Here is a 19,308-nt window from a genome sequence, read left to right as displayed (position 1 = left end):
ATGTCCCTGCGTCCATCATCCGGTTTAGCATTCTCGGTTAATAATATGGATTGTTTACTTCATGTACATGACGGACAGATGACTCTACAGCTGTCTGTGTGAAAAAGTGAATTTTTTATGAAGTGTAAAAGATGACATCTAAGGAAGGATGGTGCCAACTCTTTTGCCAGGCCACCTCCTGATGTCTCCATCCTTGAACTGATGAGATTCAAATCCTTCAGCATTTCCTCACAGCTCAGACCCCAAAGTCCAGTCTCGTCTGTCATCTCTCTTCTTTCTTGTGTGTTTTTTTCTCTCACAGTCCACACAATAGTCCTGATGTCAACTGTGTTTCACAGACGTTAGTGAGATTCTCTACTTGATTTACACTCCACACATGGTGGTCGCTAAATAACTCAGCTTGCTGTACCTTTCTCTCTTTTGTATGGTTGATGATGATGATGATGATGATGATGATGATGATGATGATGATGATGATGATGATGATGATGATGAAGACACAAAGGCTCCCAGGATTTCCTCACAAGTCACATTTCTGAGCTGCAGACCTGCGATTGTATAACATATTGTAGAGCTTTCTCCCTACTTGTGTTAGTCTTTACATTTCATTTAATTTAATTAAGTTACCATAAAAAGCCCAATGCCTTGTTTTGTGTACCAAGTCAATTCTGGTCCCAACTGCCCCGTCAATCCCTTTATCGTGACTCGCCTCTCATGGAGTCCTGTGTGAAAAGCTCATTGATAGTTAAGGTTGATAATCTCTGATGCTCCACTACACTCCACCAAATATTCTCTCATAAATAATCAACAAGTCAATGACAGGCGTTCTCACCATCTAAACCAACGCTGAGTGCCCACCACACTGATCCTTAATTCACAAGAGCCACCTCTTATCAGCATTACTTACTTTTTAATGTCTCCTTTCTGAAATCTTGTCCCCTCTTCTCTCCTGATGCAGACTTTCTCATCTCGCTGTGTCCTTCCTGCTGATGGAGACTCGCTGAGCTTCACTGTCACCGCTGATTTCTCATCTGTGGACCTGAGAAAGGAGCTGTCAGGTCTGACAAAGAATATGGAGAAGATCAGCCAGGGGGTCATCATGACAAGGACTCCATCAGGTACAGCGTCTGGTGACATTGTGTTTGTTATTGAAGTCCATGAGGAGGACCAGAGTGACAATAAGAGGACACTGAAGAAGGCCTGCTCTTTAACATTTATCTGCCATCCTTAGCTGTTTATTATTTTTTACTATATAGTGCCTTTCACAGTCATTAACAGAGTGATAACAAACTCTCTAAATAATCAGTTGTTCTTACTCATATGTTTTGGAATTTTAACTTGAAATGTTATACTCCTTATACTTATTCCACGTATTCTCCTAAAAGTCCTTTTTTCACTTAACTTTGAGATTCTTTTTATTTCCTTTGCTTTCCTCACCTTAAGATTAATGAACAGAAATGTGTTTTAAATGGCTAAGCCGGCTCAGAGCACAAATGAATTGTTTATTTGAGGACAGAGAAGACGTTAATGGAATCAAATTGAGCTCAGCGTCAGTGCTTTATAATATCAGAACATCTCAATCTGCTCCTGCTGTCTTCGCTGTCCATTACATTCTGCTGGATGGAGTCCACGTTAAAAGTTCACGTTCATCCATTTTCAGCTGTGCTCCCCCTGGGCTCTCGTGTTTTATATTCCTGCTGTTGTTTGCTCAGAAGTCGTGTATCCCACCGACATTTAAAAGGATTTTACAGAACAAAATCATTTTATTTGATAAATTGTGATGGTGAAGATAAGCAAATTGGATGACTGCTTCAAACTCTGACTAATTGAGGACCACCTGAACATTTCAGTGAGTGCAGCCTTAGAGTAAAACACACTTTATAAATTTTTAATTACGTTTGTTTACACATAAAGACAGCGATTTGTTTAAACACAAACTAAGGTCAAGTAGCCAAGAGCACAGGGTCCATCCCGGCCGTCCACCACATTAGACATATACTGTATGTGTGTATTGTGAAAATAAGCAGAGAGAGTGGGCACAAAGAGTTGGGGTACCACCCTGAAATACTCCGTTTAATGATGAAGATGAAATAAAAAGCACAAAGACGGAGCACAATGATGACATCTGCTGCAATCAACGGCTGTCGAGTTAAATTCACTTGTGAGTCGGAGCTCCGTCTTCCTCAGTCACAGATCTGTAATGAACACCCACTTCTGGTGACATTTTATAGTGGTGTCACCGAAGAGGCGGAGTTTAATTAGCGGGCTGTGGAAGTGACGTCACTCGTCTTGTGGCCTGAACTCACTGAAGTGATGACATTAGCAGGAGCAGCACCCTCTCGACTCAGGGTGGGATTTCTTAAGTAGATGGAGGTCTTAAGATGTCCACAACTGTACCTGCTTGTCAATATGTATAAAATACAGTATATTTATGGACATTTTATGTCAGGACAAACACCAAGCCATGGGGTTCAAGGGACCCTCTGTAGACCTCCGTGATCAAATTGTGGTGAGGAGTAGAGCAGAGAAAAGAAATAAAACCATTTGTAAAGCTCTGAGTGGTCCCAGCAGCACAGCAGCCTGAAGCATTGGGAAATAAAAGAAGTTTGGAACCACCAGGACACTTTCTAGAGATGGCCAGTCTGAGTAACTGGGAAGGAAGGGCCTTGGCCAGGGAGCTGATCATAAACCTAATGGTCACTACAACAGAACTTCAGAAGTCCTCTGCTGAGATGAGAGAAACTGTAGGAAGGATTGCCATCTCAGCAGTGCTCCACTAATCAAGCGTTTACGGTAGAGTGGCAAGGCAGAAGATACTCTCAAGTAAAAGACAAACGACAGCCTGAGAGCATCAAGGGAAAGATTCAATGATCTGATGAGACAAACATTGAACTCTTTAGACAGAAGACCAAGCAGGATGTCTAGAGAGGACCAGGCGCTGCTCACCACCTGCCTAATGCCATCTCTACAGTGAAGATGGTGGTGACAGCACCAGGCTATGGGGACAGAGTGACAGGTCAGAACTGAGGGGAGGAGAAGTTCAGTCAAATACAGAGAGGACCTGAATGAAGTGTCTGAATACTTCTAGGAAGGAGACGTTTCAGTTTTGATTTGTAATAAATGTGCAGACCTTTCTGAAGACCTGCGCTCACTTTGTCATTATGGTTACTGAGTGTAGACTGATGAGCACAAAGGCACATTAATCCATTTAAAATGAAATCAACAACACGGTAAAGTGTGCAGAAAGTGAGGGGGTCTCAATACTCTCTGACCCCCTGTATATTTATTATTAATATGAATATTCAAATCGACATTTGGCCTAATTTGCCTGTCCTTGTATATTTTATAAATGTTTTATTTGAACTCCTCAGCATTTGTAATACGTGTTTAAGAACTAAACTAAGATCCCACAATGCCATCTTCACAGTTTCCATTCTTCTTCTCTTTTCTTTTTATTTTCAGCTCATGAAGCTCCAGTTTTCGCCCTCCAGCCTCCTGAACCTCAGAGCAGAGATGACTTTTTAAAATGTGAGTTTGTGCTTTGACTGAATGGATCATCACAATAAAAATCATTGAAGTTTTAATAGAGCAGGACAGGCTTAGGATATGAAAGTCTGAGTGTTGTGTGACTGAGAGTGTTTGGGGGTCCTGTGACTGGTGCATTATGGGATAGAGAGACTCAGACAGTGAATCACCAAAGCGCTCTGTTGAACCCAAAATTTAAACATTAAAACAAATGAAAATGGCAGAGAAAATTATTGGGGGTCCTTAGAAGTTCAAAGACCTCACTGGACTGTGGTGACATCTCAAGTTGACTGATTCCTCTAATGAGTGTCACCGGGGTCTTCAGTTACTCAGTCAAGTCCTCACTCTGCTGTGTTGTGTCCTTGTGTGCCTCACACTAAACGAGGACAAGAGAAGAGGAGGAGATGAAGAAGGTCACAGCCAAGGGTGGTCAAGGTGAGGACTACAAGACCACCTCCACAGAGCTTCATGTTCCAGTTAATAAGCTGCTAATATTCTCAAGATGTTTGAGGACCTGAAGAACTGTAGCCCACCTCCCTGATGAGACCACCAGAGTAAAGCTGACCTCCGATTGAACAGAAGGAGAGTTTAAATGGAGGAGAAAATGCAGTGTGGTGTGGTGGTGAAGACTTTGGAGTTCAAACTCTGAGGTTGTGGGTTCAAATCCCACTACTGACACCAATGTGTGACCTCAGCAAGTCACTTCACCTGCCTGGGCTCTGATTGGACAAAGAAAAGAAAAGGAAACAATGGAATCTGAGATGATGGGAGTCACCTTGGAGAAGAATGGCAGTCAAATAATAAAAGGAGATGACAGGAAACACAGGAAAGAAAGAGAGAGACAATGACAGATGGGAAAGGCACTATATAATAGATAGATAGATAGATAGATAGATAGATAGATAGATAGATAGATAGATAGATAGATAGATAGATAGATAGATAGATAGATAGATAGATAGATTCTATCTATCTATTTTCTTGTCCCCTTTCACTTCATTTCCTTTTTCTTTTCAGTCTCTTAGCTTTGAGCACACACACACAGTCTGTCACATTGCTAATTCACTGTCACCCGTCACCATTTCACCACCGTGACACTTTTTATTTTTTTCCCCCTTTTTATCCCCACCTTTAATTCTATTTTTGAGGTCTTTACCTTTTTTAAGGCCATTTGTTTCCTTGTCCTTCTTTATTCCTCCTTTCTTCCACTCCTTCCTTTTCACATTTCTGTATAATTTCTGTATTGTTATTTTCCTGTTATGAATCCCCAGTTCATTCCTCCACCACCACATATTTTCTTTTATTATTTTGTTCATTTTCCATTCCCTTATTGTCATTTTTACATTTAACTCCTTCCCTACTAACCATACAACACTCCTTCTTTTGTCATCCCCTCTTTTCCTGTCCTCCCTTTCCATTCCTTTAACCCCTCATTCCACACATCTTGTGTCTTTTTGCAGTTCCTAAACACATGCTCTGGTGTTTCCACCTCTCAGCATTTCTCCCTCGGACATATTGAACTTTTCGTGACTCTCCTTTTGTACATGGCCGCCTGCGTCGGTAGGATTTCATGTAATGTCACCCACCTGAGGTCTTTTTGTTTATTTGTTAATTCTTTGTCTTCATTTTGCTGCCACACTTTTCTTGTTTGCTCTTCAGTGAGCTTTTGGATTTTTAGTACCGTTTCGTCTTTTCCTTTATATTTTTTTATGTCTTTTTTCTTTTCCTAAATTTTTGGATCTCCTTCCTCCCATGAATATCTTTTAACAAATGTTACTATTGTTTTATTATTTTTTGTCATATTAAAGGCAATGGGTCTGCTATTTGTCATTTTTAATAATTTTGCTTTTCTCAATTCTGTGCCTAGCAGATATCTGATCATGTCCGCTAATTTCCCCGTTTTATTTAACGCCATATTAACAACAGTTGCTGTGTGTCTTAAAGCCAACTCCCTTTCTATATTCAGATCCTCTTTCCCTCCATTTTCTCTCCTTTTCATTTCCTTCCTCTTTGCCAGTTTTTCACATTTTGACCCCCATAGAAACACAAAACACGTTCTTATAATTCTTGTTAATATTTTCTTTGATGGAAAAAAACCCATTTGCTAAGTATGATAGTTTTGGATTATAACTGCCTTCATCACCAATATCTTCCCTTCCATTGACAAGTTCCTTATCCTCCAAACCCTGTTTGTTTGTTGATCTTTTTTCCATTTCTTTCCACTCCATCCTCTCCGTACTCTCGTCTCCAAATCTTATCCCTAATACTTTCTCCACATTTCATCACCTTATTCTTCCTTGTGGTTTTTCTTTCCATTTCCCCCAAAGGACGCATTCCCTCTTATTGAGGTGTAAAGTTGAACCTGACCCCCTCCATAAACACTTCTGTATGTTCTGTTACTTTATTTATACTCCATGTATCTCTGACTATTATTGTTATGTCATCCATATATGGAAACACTTTTATTTGTTGTCCCCCCCTTCCTGGTACTTCAACTCCTCTTATATTTGTGTCCCTCCTAATTTTATTTAATAAGGGCTCTATACACAGAATAAACAGCACTGCTGACAATGGACACCCTTGTCTTACTCCACATTTCTCCTGTATCTCCTCTGTTAGTTTGTTATTTACTTTTATCTGACTTCGTATATCTTTATCGACTACTTTTATCCAGTCCAGTAAACCTTCATGAACTCCCATTTTTTGGAGTATCTTCCACATATATTTCTGTCCAATTCGATCAAATGCTTTCTCCAAATCTAAATGTAATATTGCGACATGCAGGTTTCTCTCTCTCCTGACATTAATACAGTCTCTTAAGACACACCGGTTATCTGCTGCACTTCTCCGCTGTACCACACATGTCTGCTCTTCTTTTATTACATTCTCAATATTTGTTTTCAATCAATTTGTCAAAACTCTTGTCAATATCTTCTTGTCTGTTGTTGTCTTTTTATGATTTAATTTTTAATCCCCACAGATTCTGTCCAATCAGATGAGCTCTTTACTATTAGTGTCTGGTCAGCACAGCTCCTGATTGGCTCTTGTTAATTGTCTGTGTTGTGCTCCGCCCCCAGTCCCGTTACACACTCCCAGATTTCTTCACTCGTTTTCTTTTCTCTCCTTTCAGACTTCTGTCCCCTCACATTGGACATCAACACGGCACACAGATACCTCCGTCTGTCTGAAGGGATCAAGAAGGTGACATGGGAGAGGACAAAGACTGAATATCCTGATCATCCTGACAGATTTGACTACTGGGCTCAAGTTCTGTGCAGAGAGGCTCTGACTGGGACTCGCTGTTACTGGGAGGTGGAGTGCAGTGGAGACGTCATGAGGATTGGAGTCGCATATAAAGGACTGAGCAGGAAAGGAGTGGACAGGGAGTGCGGCCTTGGAAACAACGACAAGTCCTGGTGTTTGCATTGTTCTCATTCCCAATACTTTGTGTGTCACAATAACAAGGAGACTGTAATCAGCGCCCCCTACAGCCCCAGAATAGGTGTGTATCTGGACTGGCCTGCTGGCTCTCTGTCATTTTATAGCGTCTCACACACAATGACCCTCCTGCACAGGTTCAACACCTCCTTCACTGAGCCCCTCTATCCAGGGTTTTGGCTTCATTTAAACTGCAGTGTAACAATCAGCCATCTGACACCATGTGACCACTGACCAGTACCCTCCACCGGTCACTTGATGTCTCCACACACTCAGGTGTCTTTGTGTTTGCAGTTTGGGGTCAAAATTAATTTTACAATATAGGTGGGGGGGCAGCACCTCTGTGAGTGAATTTGTGGATGAGAATGAGGGGCGAGTGCGGTTGTCAGGGTCTCCATTATTATTGGGTCTGAGTAGCCAATCAGGTGTGTGTGTCATAGTGAGGGGCGGTGACACCTCAGACTTACAAATACCAGTTTGACCAGCAGGGGTCACTGTTGAGTCACAGCCACATATCCTTAAGGCTGACACCCCAACTGCTGTGTCCTCTGAGTGTCACTGAATGTCACCTGTCAAGTCAGTCTATATAGCGCCTTTCAGGAGTGCTGCTCCAGCAGGACCACATGCCTGTCTCAGTATCCAAAGCCTCATTCCAGTGACTATTTAGGAGCACAGAGTGACAGAAGTGACTAGAGTGCTGGCCTCTGAACAGACATTGTCTGCCCCTCTATTAGTTACTCCGGTGGTCTGTCACCTCTGAATGAATTCACTGTGAATGTCTAAAGACGTGGACTCACCGCTCAGTCACATGTCAGCCATACTGATGGAGTTTGGTGTTTTACTGAGTCACTTGGTGTCACGTTAGACATTAAACTGCACCTCCTCCTTGTTGTTCCCATTGTCACCCAACTTCAAGGAGACGAGTCAGCTGACTGACTTCACTGTCACTGTCGGTGTTCAAAGTGACAATCAGATGTGACACTTGGGGACACTTTTATCTTTCCACTGACACACACATTCCCAGGATTAATTTACAATTCCCTCAGGACCCCTCAAGGAGTGGCGTGTCACCTGACATCAGTCTGTGTGAAGAAGTCAATGAAGTCCCAGGCTGACAGCCCCCCCACTGTGTATTACAGGCGTCTCCAGCAGATGGCGACTATGACTTCTAAATCTGTCATCTTCATGGAGCCTGAGGGGTTGAAAGGAAGAGGAGAAGGTGAATAAAGAGTGAGGGGTGAGGATGATAGAGAAGAGTGTCAGGGTGATAAAGGGTGAGATGAGTGACCTGAGACAGAGTGAGTCAGACGAGTGTGTCACTTGTGTGTTTGTCAGTTTTGTTTCACACGCTGATGGCCGTCCTGCGATCACAGATTGTATTCCTCGTTGATCAAATCCGTATCTCGATGTGTGACTGACGTCTGATTCTTTAAGCACTCGATCATCAGACAGGTTGTCACCCGATGAGCTCTTCACTGCTGACCTAAGCCCTGCTGACCTCTTCTCTCTCCTGTCACCTCGGCCATTGCTTCAGTCCCCGCTGTGTCACCTCATAAAGCCACTGGTCTGTCTGGTCACTCAGGTCCTCATCACAGCTGCACACTTGTAGTCATTCAAACTCTACAGGCTGACAGCCATGTTGTCCTGTTGTCTGATGTTTGTGTTTGTTGAGGTCGTCTCCTGCTGACCTTGGGGGCTTTTAGAGCTCAGGATTAATGAAATGGAAATGTCAGTCAGCAGGGTGGGCAGGTGGGCACATTCAGGCCATAATATCATTTAAATGTCAATTAGCACACTGCAAACATCGCCAGTCACTGAAAATCGACTCCACGTCAGCTCCTGTGGCCCTCATCATGTGCTGTCAACTCAGACGCTGGTCATGTGACTTGCACCTTAGTGACATTCCTGTGACTTTCAGGGCTGTGACATCAGCTGATTCTTCTGGAGCCAAACTACTCCCTCTTGTGGCCTCTCTGCATATTAAACACACGAGAAGTTAGGATGTGAAGTGTTTGGTGAGATCTAAAAAATATTTAGAATATTGACATCACCTTGAAGGACAGTTTGGTTTTATAATAATTAATGTGTAAAAGAATACTTATTTTAGATTAATCTTTAGTTAATTATGATTAGGTGTTACATTCACAGAGATAAATGGCCTCTTATTGCTTCAAAGTTTGTAAAATTTGAATTGCTTAGTAATCTAAAAAGATCAAAACACACACAAAAAATATATGGACTGTTATTTGTTAAATATGTTAATTTGGTAATTTTTGATTTGTAAATTCCTCTGATCATATCTCATATTTTGAATGTTCTGATGATATTAGGACTTCTTGTTTATGATTAATCCTCTTTAATAAAAGGACAAGTGTCTGTGTGTCTGTCTGTGTATCTGTCCAGTCACTTTGTCTCTGTTTTACCAACAGGTGGCGCCTCACAAACATTAGCTCTGCTTTTATGACTCCCATGTTAATCAACATCATCCAGTTACAGAGCCGCAGCACCAGACGTCACCACTGATATCGGCCAGCAGTTTAATGACAGAATGTGTGTTAGTGTGAGTGTGATAGTGGGCACCATACCAGCCTGTAAACCTGCCAGCTGGCACAAAACTGCTGGTCCTGACCTGCGACAGTTTGTTATGCTTCAGCTCTGCAAACAGAATAGCATATAACAGAGACATAAGCATTGGATTTGTCATTTCAACAGATGGCACATCACAAACATTTGTATTAATGCACTGTACTACTACAGACATTTGTGATACACCATCTGTTCAAATGATAATTGCAGTTAATTTTATTACTACATGCATTTCAAAATGCATTCCCACAGATGGTGCACTGCAAACATTAACACTGAGATCTACGTTGATTACTTAGAATTCAACACATCTTAGACATGTAGCACAGCTAGTATTGTAATAAAGAGCAAAATGATATAAAAGTATATCTATATAATTTTAAAGAAAATGGAGAATGCAGCAAAAAATATGGTGATGCCGTATGAATTTTTTATTCTTCCATTCGCAGCAATGAGTCTAATTATTGAGGCAGATGAGCGTTGCTCCCCAGTCTGAGTGTTTTTGTCCTGCTGTGTGTGTTTGTCCCCATGTGTGTCCATGTGACATATGAAAGTCTGCTGTGACGAGGTGAGTGGTCCCTGTGACTCCAGTCTGACCCCACACTTTCAATATCAGCTGCTAATAAATCCTGACATTAAACGTTATTAGGTACACTTCTTAAACACTTTTAGTTTTATTCCACCATAATATTCAAGTGACTGCTGCTTGCATTCTGTACCCACTGCTGATATTATATGAGGAGTCAAAGCTTCTGTAGTTCTGCTCAGATGTGGATTAGCAATAAGAAGAGACGGCTACTTCAGTCACCTCTCGAAGGGCAGCAGCTGATATTCAGACTTGCTTCAATCGACACCAAGTGTGCATCTCTGCAGCCCGGAGCCTCCACCCTGGAGTTCTAAGGAGGTGGCGTTGACTCCACTGGGCGCCAACTTGGAGAAACTTGGAGTTCAAAACACTAAAGAGGCTTGAAATTCCCCACTATGTCCACTAGAGGGGGGTGTACCGTCATATTAGTCAAACTCAGTCGTAATAATGAGGTAGCAAGTCATATAATTATGAGATGATAAGTCATAATAATATAATAATAACGATCAAGTGCCAGTGACCTGCTATTCCTATTAACAGACTTGCATTTAATTTGGTTCTTCTTTAGCAACGTGAGACTCGCAGTCAGATTAACTGGATTCAATTAACAAATGTTGGGGTTTGTGTTAAGTAGTGAGAAGTCAAATAAAATGACACCTTTTATTGGATAATAAAAAAATTACAATATGCAAGCTTTCGAGGCAACTCAGACGCGATGTAATCAAAAAAATTTTTGATCGCAGATATTTTAACGTGAAATCGGCGATTATTCAGCAGCTCAAGTTCTTACAGATTTGTGACACTCGACCAGCTCAAGTGCTCCTTTTTGCTCAGCCAACTTTCTCTTCCCAAGCCATCCTATAATAGTCACACACAGTCCCTCTGTAGTTGTCGCTCTCTCCTCTGTGTCTTCATCACTGATGTTCTTCTTTATCGTTTCCCGGCGCTCCTTAAATCTCCCGAGTGTGCGCACATAACCGTGGACTGTCTCAGCCCGTCTTGTGTTAATGGCGGACACTTTAAGATCGCAGCACCGACTGAGCCTCGACTGTAAGCAGACGGCTATTCACGTGAGGCTCACTCCGCTAAGTCTCCGTCTGACACGTGCGCTTCACGGAATGCCCGACTGGTTTAGTTCGGTGCTGCGCTTTGAGATCAGCGGGAGCGCGCACTGCAGGGAGGTGGGGGGTGAAGGCGGAGCGCAGGTTTGGTCCGCACGTTGAATGGCACCTTCAGGTTATTACAATTGACCGGGCAGGTTATGAGATCGCAGGTGACTTTGACTTCAGTTTGAAAGACACAAATACAAACACGCGTCATCAACTTCAGATTGTGACTGCACCACCACCATTTACATAATACCATTTGATTGTTTTATTTCTGTTATTTATTTTTGCGCACTGCACGTCTGGACAACCGTAGTTGGCTTCGGGGTGTTACGACAGCATGTGAGGTAATGAGCAGAGTAGGCGGGCGGTGATAGCATGAAGATGATTCGCTGACGCTGACTTTGATTTACATTTTTCCCGCCCTTAGCCCTGCCCTTAACCACTCAGGTCTGTCAATATCGATATGGGCCCGAGAATCAACACTCTAGATATTCACACATCTATATCTATAAAGGAGAGTTGGGATCCATGTGGCTGTGTTTGTGTGTTTGTGGAGGGACGGAGAGTTAAAGCAGGTGTTGGAGTCACGTGATCATCTCCCCTCCCATTCACTTCATTTCGCTCCGAGTTGAGCTCCACAGCTGACGCGGTTAGTCCTTTCTCCTTTATTGATTTACTGTTTAGTAGACGCGGTATTTACTGAATTGTATTTTTTTCTTTAGTGTTTCTTAGTGTTTAGTAGACACGGTGTGCCGGTGTTGCGGTTTAGTGTTAATTTCTACTCCGTTTTTGTACTTTAGTGTTTAATAATAAATAATAATAATTCATTACATTTATATACCTGTTTTCTCAGTACTCAAAGCACTAAAATAGTGAGTGATACTTAGCTGATAGCAGTGTAGAAGCAGCACAGCACAACGGAGCCGTTATGACAGGCGGGTGTGGTAGCGTAGGTGAGCGGCGATAGCAAGCAGCAGAAAGCACAGCAGGAGGAGGTATCAGGATTTGGATGTTCCAATACACAGCTATAAACAGTAACGCTTGGTAATTTCAGGCGTGATCGCCCCGGAGTCATAAGCCATAAACCAGGTTAGTATGAACATCAGATCAGTTCCCAGTCGTAGAGTACTGTAAGATGAAACGGGAGCAGATCAGCATAGCGAATATAATCACGGAGACAGATCATCCCGAGCTGCTAGATCGCCAGGTACAAAGAAATGTTTGTAGGTCTCGTCCCGTGATCCACAGACTCTGCTGTTCCCAGTGGAGTCCATAAAATCCGTAAATATTAAGCCAAATCCATGCAATTCGAGTCAGCTGTATCCACGAACTATAACTACAATAAACGAAATAAAACAAGCGTAAGAAAGTGCAGAATTAAGGCGAATTTTGCGAAAAGTGTTGTTAACAGGGAGGAGCAGCAACATGAAGCATGTGCCAGCGTCAGCAGTATTATGCGGGCACGTACTGTCAAATTGTCAATCAAAATGATTAATGACCTTTAAGCCCCGCCCCTTTTGGCTGACTGCCAGAACACTTTCTGTCAAAAATTATTGATGACCTTAAGCCCCGCCCCTTCTGTGGCACACGTCCGGCCCCGCCCCTTCAGCGATGCACATCCTGCCCCGCCCCTTCGGCGACGCACGTCCAGTCCCCGCCTGCCCCTCTGATTGGTGGATTTGAATGATGCATACCACCCCCTGTCGGTGGATTGGTGACGCACATCCGGTCCCCTCCTTGAACCCCCCTTCGCCTGCTCGGATGTTCTTTCTGTCAAGGGCATTTTGATGGATGTCTGCCCCTTCCTTGAGCCCACCATTACCCCCCTTCACCTGCTCGGGTTTCCTTTCTGTCAAGGGCTTTTTTGATGAACATCTGCCCACTCCTTGAACCCACCCCAACCACATTCCACCCCCCACCTCCCAAAGGCAAGTCCAGACATGTTCAGACTTGTTCCAACATGCCCTCAGTCAGGCAGCACCTGTTGGCTGGCCCCACCACTTCTGAAAGTGCTGTATAAAAAAGCGGCTCATCTTCTTCGTTTCTGTCTATGATTTTAATATTAACACGAAAATAAAATATCTCTCTATGCCTTTGCTTTTTTTTTATCTAAGTCCAACAGCTTTCCATTTTACAGACAGCAGTAAAAACACCCCAAAGGGCACGGTCTCAGAGCGACAAGTAGAAAAGTGTAAGCGCCCATCATCTGAATATTCCATTTCAGAAAGACAAGCAGCCCCTATCTCTCTCTACACACCACGGCGCTATTTAAAACACACAGAGTCCAAGTCACAGACTAAGGGGTCTGAAACATAGGTCGATTCGAGCGATGACAAAATGACAAACTCACCTTTATTTTACACCACGCCCCTTTCCTTTTACCATAAATACTCAGCCTGTTAGTCACAAGACCCAAATGCAGGACCAGACCGTTCCAGAATTCGCTGAAGCTGAAGTGTTGTCAGTGTCTGTTTTATCGCCGGCGATGGAGCAGGTCTTGGAAAAAACATATTATAACTCTGAGAATGCAGGGTCCTTGGGGGGAAAAGACTCTTTGAAAAGAGCTCTCCGGCAAGCGGGGAACAATATTAGGGACCAAGAGGTATCCGAGTGGTTATCGGGTCAATACACCTACACAATACATAAACCGGTGAGAATCCATTTTTAAAAGAATAAGGTGTATGTTTCCAAAATAGACGGACAATGGCAAATCGATCTGGTGGATATGACAAACCTGTCCGAATATAACCAAGGTTACAAGTATCTACTGACTTGTATAGATATTCTTTCTAAATATGCCTGGGTCAGGGTTTTGAAAAACAAAATGGGTAAAGAAGTAACGAGGGCTTTTCGAGAAATTTTGGAGGAAGGTAGAGTTCCCGTCAAACTTCAGACCGATAGTGGTAGAGTTTCTCAATCGGGAATTTCAAAGCCTGCTCAATAAACATGGGATTAAACATTTTACCACCGCTAGTGAATTAAAGGCTTCGGTGGTGGAGAGATTCAACCGAACTCTGAAGACCAAGATGTGGCGTTATTTCAGTTCCCGGAATACCCGGTCCTATCTGCCGGGACTACAGGACTTGGTGAAAAGGGCGGAGTGTTGGCTCTGAGGCTAAGGATCTGCGCTGGTATCCCGAAGGAGGCCGGTTCAAATCCCCGTCACTGCCAAAAGAGATCCTACTCTGCTGGGCCCTTGAGCAAGGCCCTTAACCTTCAATTGATCCAGGAGCGCTGTACAATGGCTGACCCTGCGCTCTGACCCCAAGGGGTATGCGAAAACTAACAAATTCCTAATACAAGAAATTGTATAAGGCGAAATAAAGAACAAAAAATAATCTGAGCTATCACCGAGGTATAAAAATGCCCCCTGCTGAGGTGAATAGTTCCAATTCTTGGAAAGTCTTTAAAAACTTATACGGCCTAACTAAACCCAAAAGAAACCTAAAATATAAATTCAAAGTCGGTGATACGGTGAGAGTATCGAAATCCCGGAATCCTTTTACCAAGGGATACGAACAAACCTTTTCAGACGAGGTATTTACCGTTTCTGAACTAGTCCCGAGGGATCTGCCTGTCTACAAGCTGAAAGATTATGACGGCAAAGACATTATAGGGTCCTTTTATGAGGTGGAGTTACAAAAGATTCGAGGTACGGACGTCTTCAGGATTGAAAAGATTTTGGCGAAAAAAAAATATCGATAGAAAAAAGCATATTTTGGTGAAATGGCTCGGATGGCCCGAAAAGTTTAACAGTTGGATCCCTGAAAGCTACGCGCAAGACGTTAATTACTGAGAATCAAAAATAGTGTTTCATTCACGGTGTGTTCACAATGGAGAGAAAAAGCTTTTACGTTGTTCTACCCAGTAATTCTTCCCGGGATGTTTTCCCTAATAATACCATTGCCGAATATACCGTCAAATTAGCCGCCCCAATCGAACTACAGGGTTCCTAGGAAGTTGGATTGGCTGAAATTCAGTATCCACACACCTGGAATACTCTAGACAAACCGGATAATGACTTTATGGTGGTGTCACCGCAAATAGTTAAATTTTATACTATTCCCGCGGGTTATTACTCTAGCCTCAAGAAAGTGACCTCCAAGATGAATGAAGTGGTGGCGAAAGAACCCTTATTCGTCGATTTCGGTTCAGCAATTACTGAGTTACCGGAAAATACCATGAGATTCCGCTACAGCACTCTGGAGCGAAGATTTTACGTCGTAAGCACTCTGAAGGATGAAACTCTGCATGTTAAGGGACAGTTGGGGAGGATTCTAGGAGCTTATGATGACATGACCACAGGCCTGACGAAAGAAGCTCCTTTCCCTGCGGATATCAGAGCGGGTTTTTATACCTTGTACGTCTACAGCGACATTGTGTCTCACCAAAGAGTCGGAGACAGCTACGTCCCTCTCTTGAGATGCGTACATATTGAGGATGAGATGAACAAGATTACCACAATCACCTATGACAAGCCGCACTATGCTCCGGTCAGCAAGACTCAGTTTGATACTTTGACCGTTGAAATAAAGACGGATCAGAACAAACCGGTTCCATTTCAGTTTGGCAAGGTCATTGTCAAGTTACATTTCAGGCCCTCTAAGAGGTGCATACACGACTAATACAGAGATGAGATCTTACCTGGACCCTAGCCCTTATGTGCAATATTACGAAGCCCAAGCAGGCAATGGTCTGATGGTGATGAGGAAAACTAAGCGTAAGAGACCTCCCAGATCACGAGCATCCCCGATCATCAAAAAGATGTGCCGTTCAGCTTTTACATCATTTTCTTCTCTCCGCCACAAGGATAAGTCCCGCGCCCACAGAAAAAAGAAATCAAAAAACATTGTTTAATTCAAGATGTCTTTCGTTCATCGCATGTCTCGAGTGTGTGAAATACGAATTGGATTTGTTTACAGTACCCTATACTCAGACTAGTGTAGAAAAAAGCATCTACGTCGAGGTACCCCCTCTCTCGGCTCTATCTGAAGTCACCCCTCTGGAGTTTCTGATTACCGGTAATGGGGAAGACTACTTGGACCTGAATAACACGCTTCTACACGTCATATGCAAAATCGTCAATGCCGATGGAACTAATCCGCCCCCCGTGGCCAAGGTAGCCTTTGTTAATTATCCGATAACCGCTTTATTTTCACAAGTGGATGTAACCCTGGGAGATCGCTTAATATCCCAGAGTTCCAGCCTTTACCCGTACAGGGCCCTTTTTGAGAGCCTGCTAAATTACAGCAATGAAACTCTCAAGTTCCAATTTGCGTCGGGTCTTTTTTACAAAGACACGGGCAACGAACATGAAAACACAGCCTTAGACGGTCCGAATGAAGGATTCAAAAAAAGAAACGAACATACAGCCCAGGGTAAAACGGTAGAACTCCTCGGATCTATTCATTCTGATCTATTTTTTCAAGAAAAAATAATTCTAAATGGGGTGGACGTCAGAATAAAAATGGTGCGGAGCAAAAATGAATTCTGTCTGATGTCCGGAGATGCAGAGCGCTACAAAGTAAACATTTTATCCGCCTCTCTTTTTGTCAAGAAGTTAAAGTTTTGGCCAGGGGTGAAAATAGGGCACGCACACGCTCTCACGACCGCCAATGCCAAGTACCCCGTGGAAAGAGTGAATATGAAAGTCTAAGTATGTCGGCCGGGATACAAGTGAGCAATCAGGAGAACCTGTTCTTGGGACAGCTGCCCAAGTACGTAGTCCTAGGCATGGTGGATAATGAGGCCTTTTCAGGGGATTACGCCAGAAACCCCTTCAATTTCAAGCATAACCAGGTGGAGTTCCTGGCCTTGTATTTGGAAGGAGAGCAGATTCCTGCCAAACCATTTCAGCCTGATTTTGCTAATGACAACACAGATCGAGAATATTACAATCTCGTGTTGGCCTCCGGAAAGCATTTGAAAGACCAGCCTCTAGCCATCAACCGCTCTGAATTCTCCCGGGGATACACCCTGTTTACCTTTGATTTGACGCCTGATCAAGAATGCGGAGACCATTTCTCATTGATGAAAACCGGGAACATGAGATTTGAAATCCGCTTTCGACACCCCCTACCCCATACTGTGAATCTAATAGTGTACGCCGTCTTTGACAACATTATTGAAATAAACCAGAGAAGAAACATACTTTATGATTACTAAAAAGCATGAACACCCTGCAGATCAACGAACTTATGTCCAATAATCCGTACACAGAAAATCTGTTTTACGGTGTGTTGGCGTGCGATGAAATGCCTGAAAAGATACTTACGGAGCTACTGGCCATGATCATCGTCAATACTCACCGTCAAAATCAACCCGGAGAGCACTGGTTGGCGATACATCTCAGAGAAGACGGAACTGGAGAATTTTTTGATTCCTACGGTGTCCCACCAGACTTTATCTGTTATCCTGAAGAAATATTCAGCTTTTTAAACAGAAACTGCAAAGAAATTATTCACCATACCCGTCAGCTTCAAAGTTGGTTTTCCACCGTCTGCGGACAACATTGTATTTTTTTCCTGCATCACAGAGGGAAAGGATGTTCTTATAAAGAGATCATGAACCTGTATTTTAATGAAGTCACCAAGAACGATTATATGGTGCAAAAATTTGTCAGCACCTTGTCTAAGAACACTTCTAGGGGCTTTCAGGATCAACCCTGTATGCAAAGTTCTATGACCTGTAATTATTTTAAGAAAGAATAAACAGACTCTGTAATCAAATGTAATATTTATTAAACAAAAAATATATAATTACATTTTAATAAGGAATCCATTCATTCTTTTTGCAAGGTCTGATTTTCTTGCCAACAGGTGTATCGGAAGCAACAGCAGAGGCCGAGGCAGCGGCAGCAGAGACATCTGGGGCAGAAGGTTTAAAGCTGTCTAGAAGTTCTCTCGTGTCGGTATTTGGTAAGGCAGAGGCCGGAATGTTCAAACCGGCCAGGGCCTTAACAAATTCTTTCCACCCCCTAGGTCTCCGATAGGATGGTATGTTGTGACGGGCGGTCAAGTTATGCATTAGATCGACCATATTCGTACCGGGTACCGGTTCTCCATGAAACACAAACTCTCCCAAGCCATTCCTGTAGGTTATATTTGGGTGATGCGACATTTTCTGTAAAATATTTTCTGTATATTTCTTTGATTTATCCGGCGCACTTTTCAAAATCTCGTCGTACACCCATTCTTCTGGGGTACTAGGAGCCTCTTTGAGCGCCCCCGGCGGCTCCTCCTTGCTCTCGGAAGGCAACAATAATGTCAGAGACCCGGTTTCTTTATCCGCTTTTTTCACAAACGTCAGGTATCTTTGTAAGACGGTCGTATAAAGGTTTACTTTTGCATCGGAGCTCAAGTCCCTACGTTCGAGTATGAATTTCATTTGTTTATCCAGTTCACTTTCCGTAGCGCTTAAAAGGTCGGTGGAAGTTGGGGCTTTCTGTTGCTATTGAGCCATTTGCTGCTGAGGGACCAGGTACATCTTGCGTGTGTATTCCATATTTATACTCTCGACCCAATTAAACTAGTAATGAAAGGTATGGCCACGCTTAATAGGGCTCCGAGAAATCCTCCTTTCTGGTTTAAAAGGGCTTTTTTCTTTTTAACGGTAAGTTTTTTATCGCTGAGTTTTTTAACGCGCAGCGATGCTTCTTCAGCAGCTTGAACTGTCTGGAAGTCAGGGGTACACGGCCTTTTAAAGTATTGAGAGCTATTTCGGCCAGAGCGTAAATGAAATCGTCCGTAGCCTCGCTCAACAGCGCTTTTCTTCGACGACAGGAGACCCTATGCAGGGTCTTGATCATAGGGAGATTTCTTTTTATTCTGCACGACATGCTGGATCTTTCTCAAATACTCGGAAAATCGCTCGTCTTTATCTTTTCACGACGTATGCCTCAGGCGTATGGGCTTTCAGATCCACCAACAGATAACCGTAAGGGGCCCGCGTAGCGTCCTCAAAGGCCTCCAAGAAAAATTTAACCCTCCCAGGGTACATTTGACGCGCTAAATTGGTGGTTTGTAGCTTATCTCGAGGGTTTTCAAAGAGGGTGATGTAATTGGC

At 43.0% G+C, this 19,308-nt stretch overlaps 1 protein-coding gene and 1 long non-coding RNA gene across 8 annotated transcripts in view; one reads left to right on the top strand and one right to left on the bottom strand.

Moving 5' to 3' along the window:
- LOC127527858 (uncharacterized) overlaps positions 1-19,308 on the bottom strand; it is a 687,118-nt gene that overhangs the window by 69,446 nt on the left and 598,364 nt on the right. For 2 of the 4 annotated variants that reach the window (XR_007935008.1, XR_007935010.1), the window contains exon 5: positions 7,303-7,419. The exons of 1 other annotated variant lie outside the window; for it this stretch is intronic. This is a non-coding gene — a long non-coding RNA (uncharacterized LOC127527858). Of the gene's footprint in view, positions 1-7,302; positions 7,420-7,619; positions 7,718-19,308 lie in introns of those variants that run through there. One more of the 4 variants, XR_007935015.1, reaches the window with a different exon arrangement.
- LOC114643665 (tripartite motif-containing protein 16-like) overlaps positions 1-19,308 on the top strand; it is a 484,979-nt gene that overhangs the window by 53,122 nt on the left and 412,549 nt on the right. The window contains exons 5-6 of one of the 4 annotated variants that reach the window (XR_007934978.1): positions 3,463-3,528; positions 6,656-7,539. The exons of 1 other annotated variant lie outside the window; for it this stretch is intronic. The gene's annotated coding sequence lies outside the window, so the exon portion shown is untranslated. Of the gene's footprint in view, positions 1-958; positions 1,119-3,462; positions 3,529-6,655; positions 7,540-19,308 lie in introns of all 4 variants that reach the window. 2 more of the 4 variants (XR_007934976.1, XR_007934977.1) reach the window with 2 other exon arrangements.

The sequence above is a fragment of the Erpetoichthys calabaricus genome, chromosome 5 (assembly GCF_900747795.2).
Source record: "Erpetoichthys calabaricus chromosome 5, fErpCal1.3, whole genome shotgun sequence".
Classification (NCBI taxonomy): Eukaryota; Metazoa; Chordata; class Cladistia; order Polypteriformes; family Polypteridae; genus Erpetoichthys; species Erpetoichthys calabaricus.
Note: the sequence above shows the minus strand (reverse complement) of the source record. Positions and strands in the feature narration are given on the sequence as shown.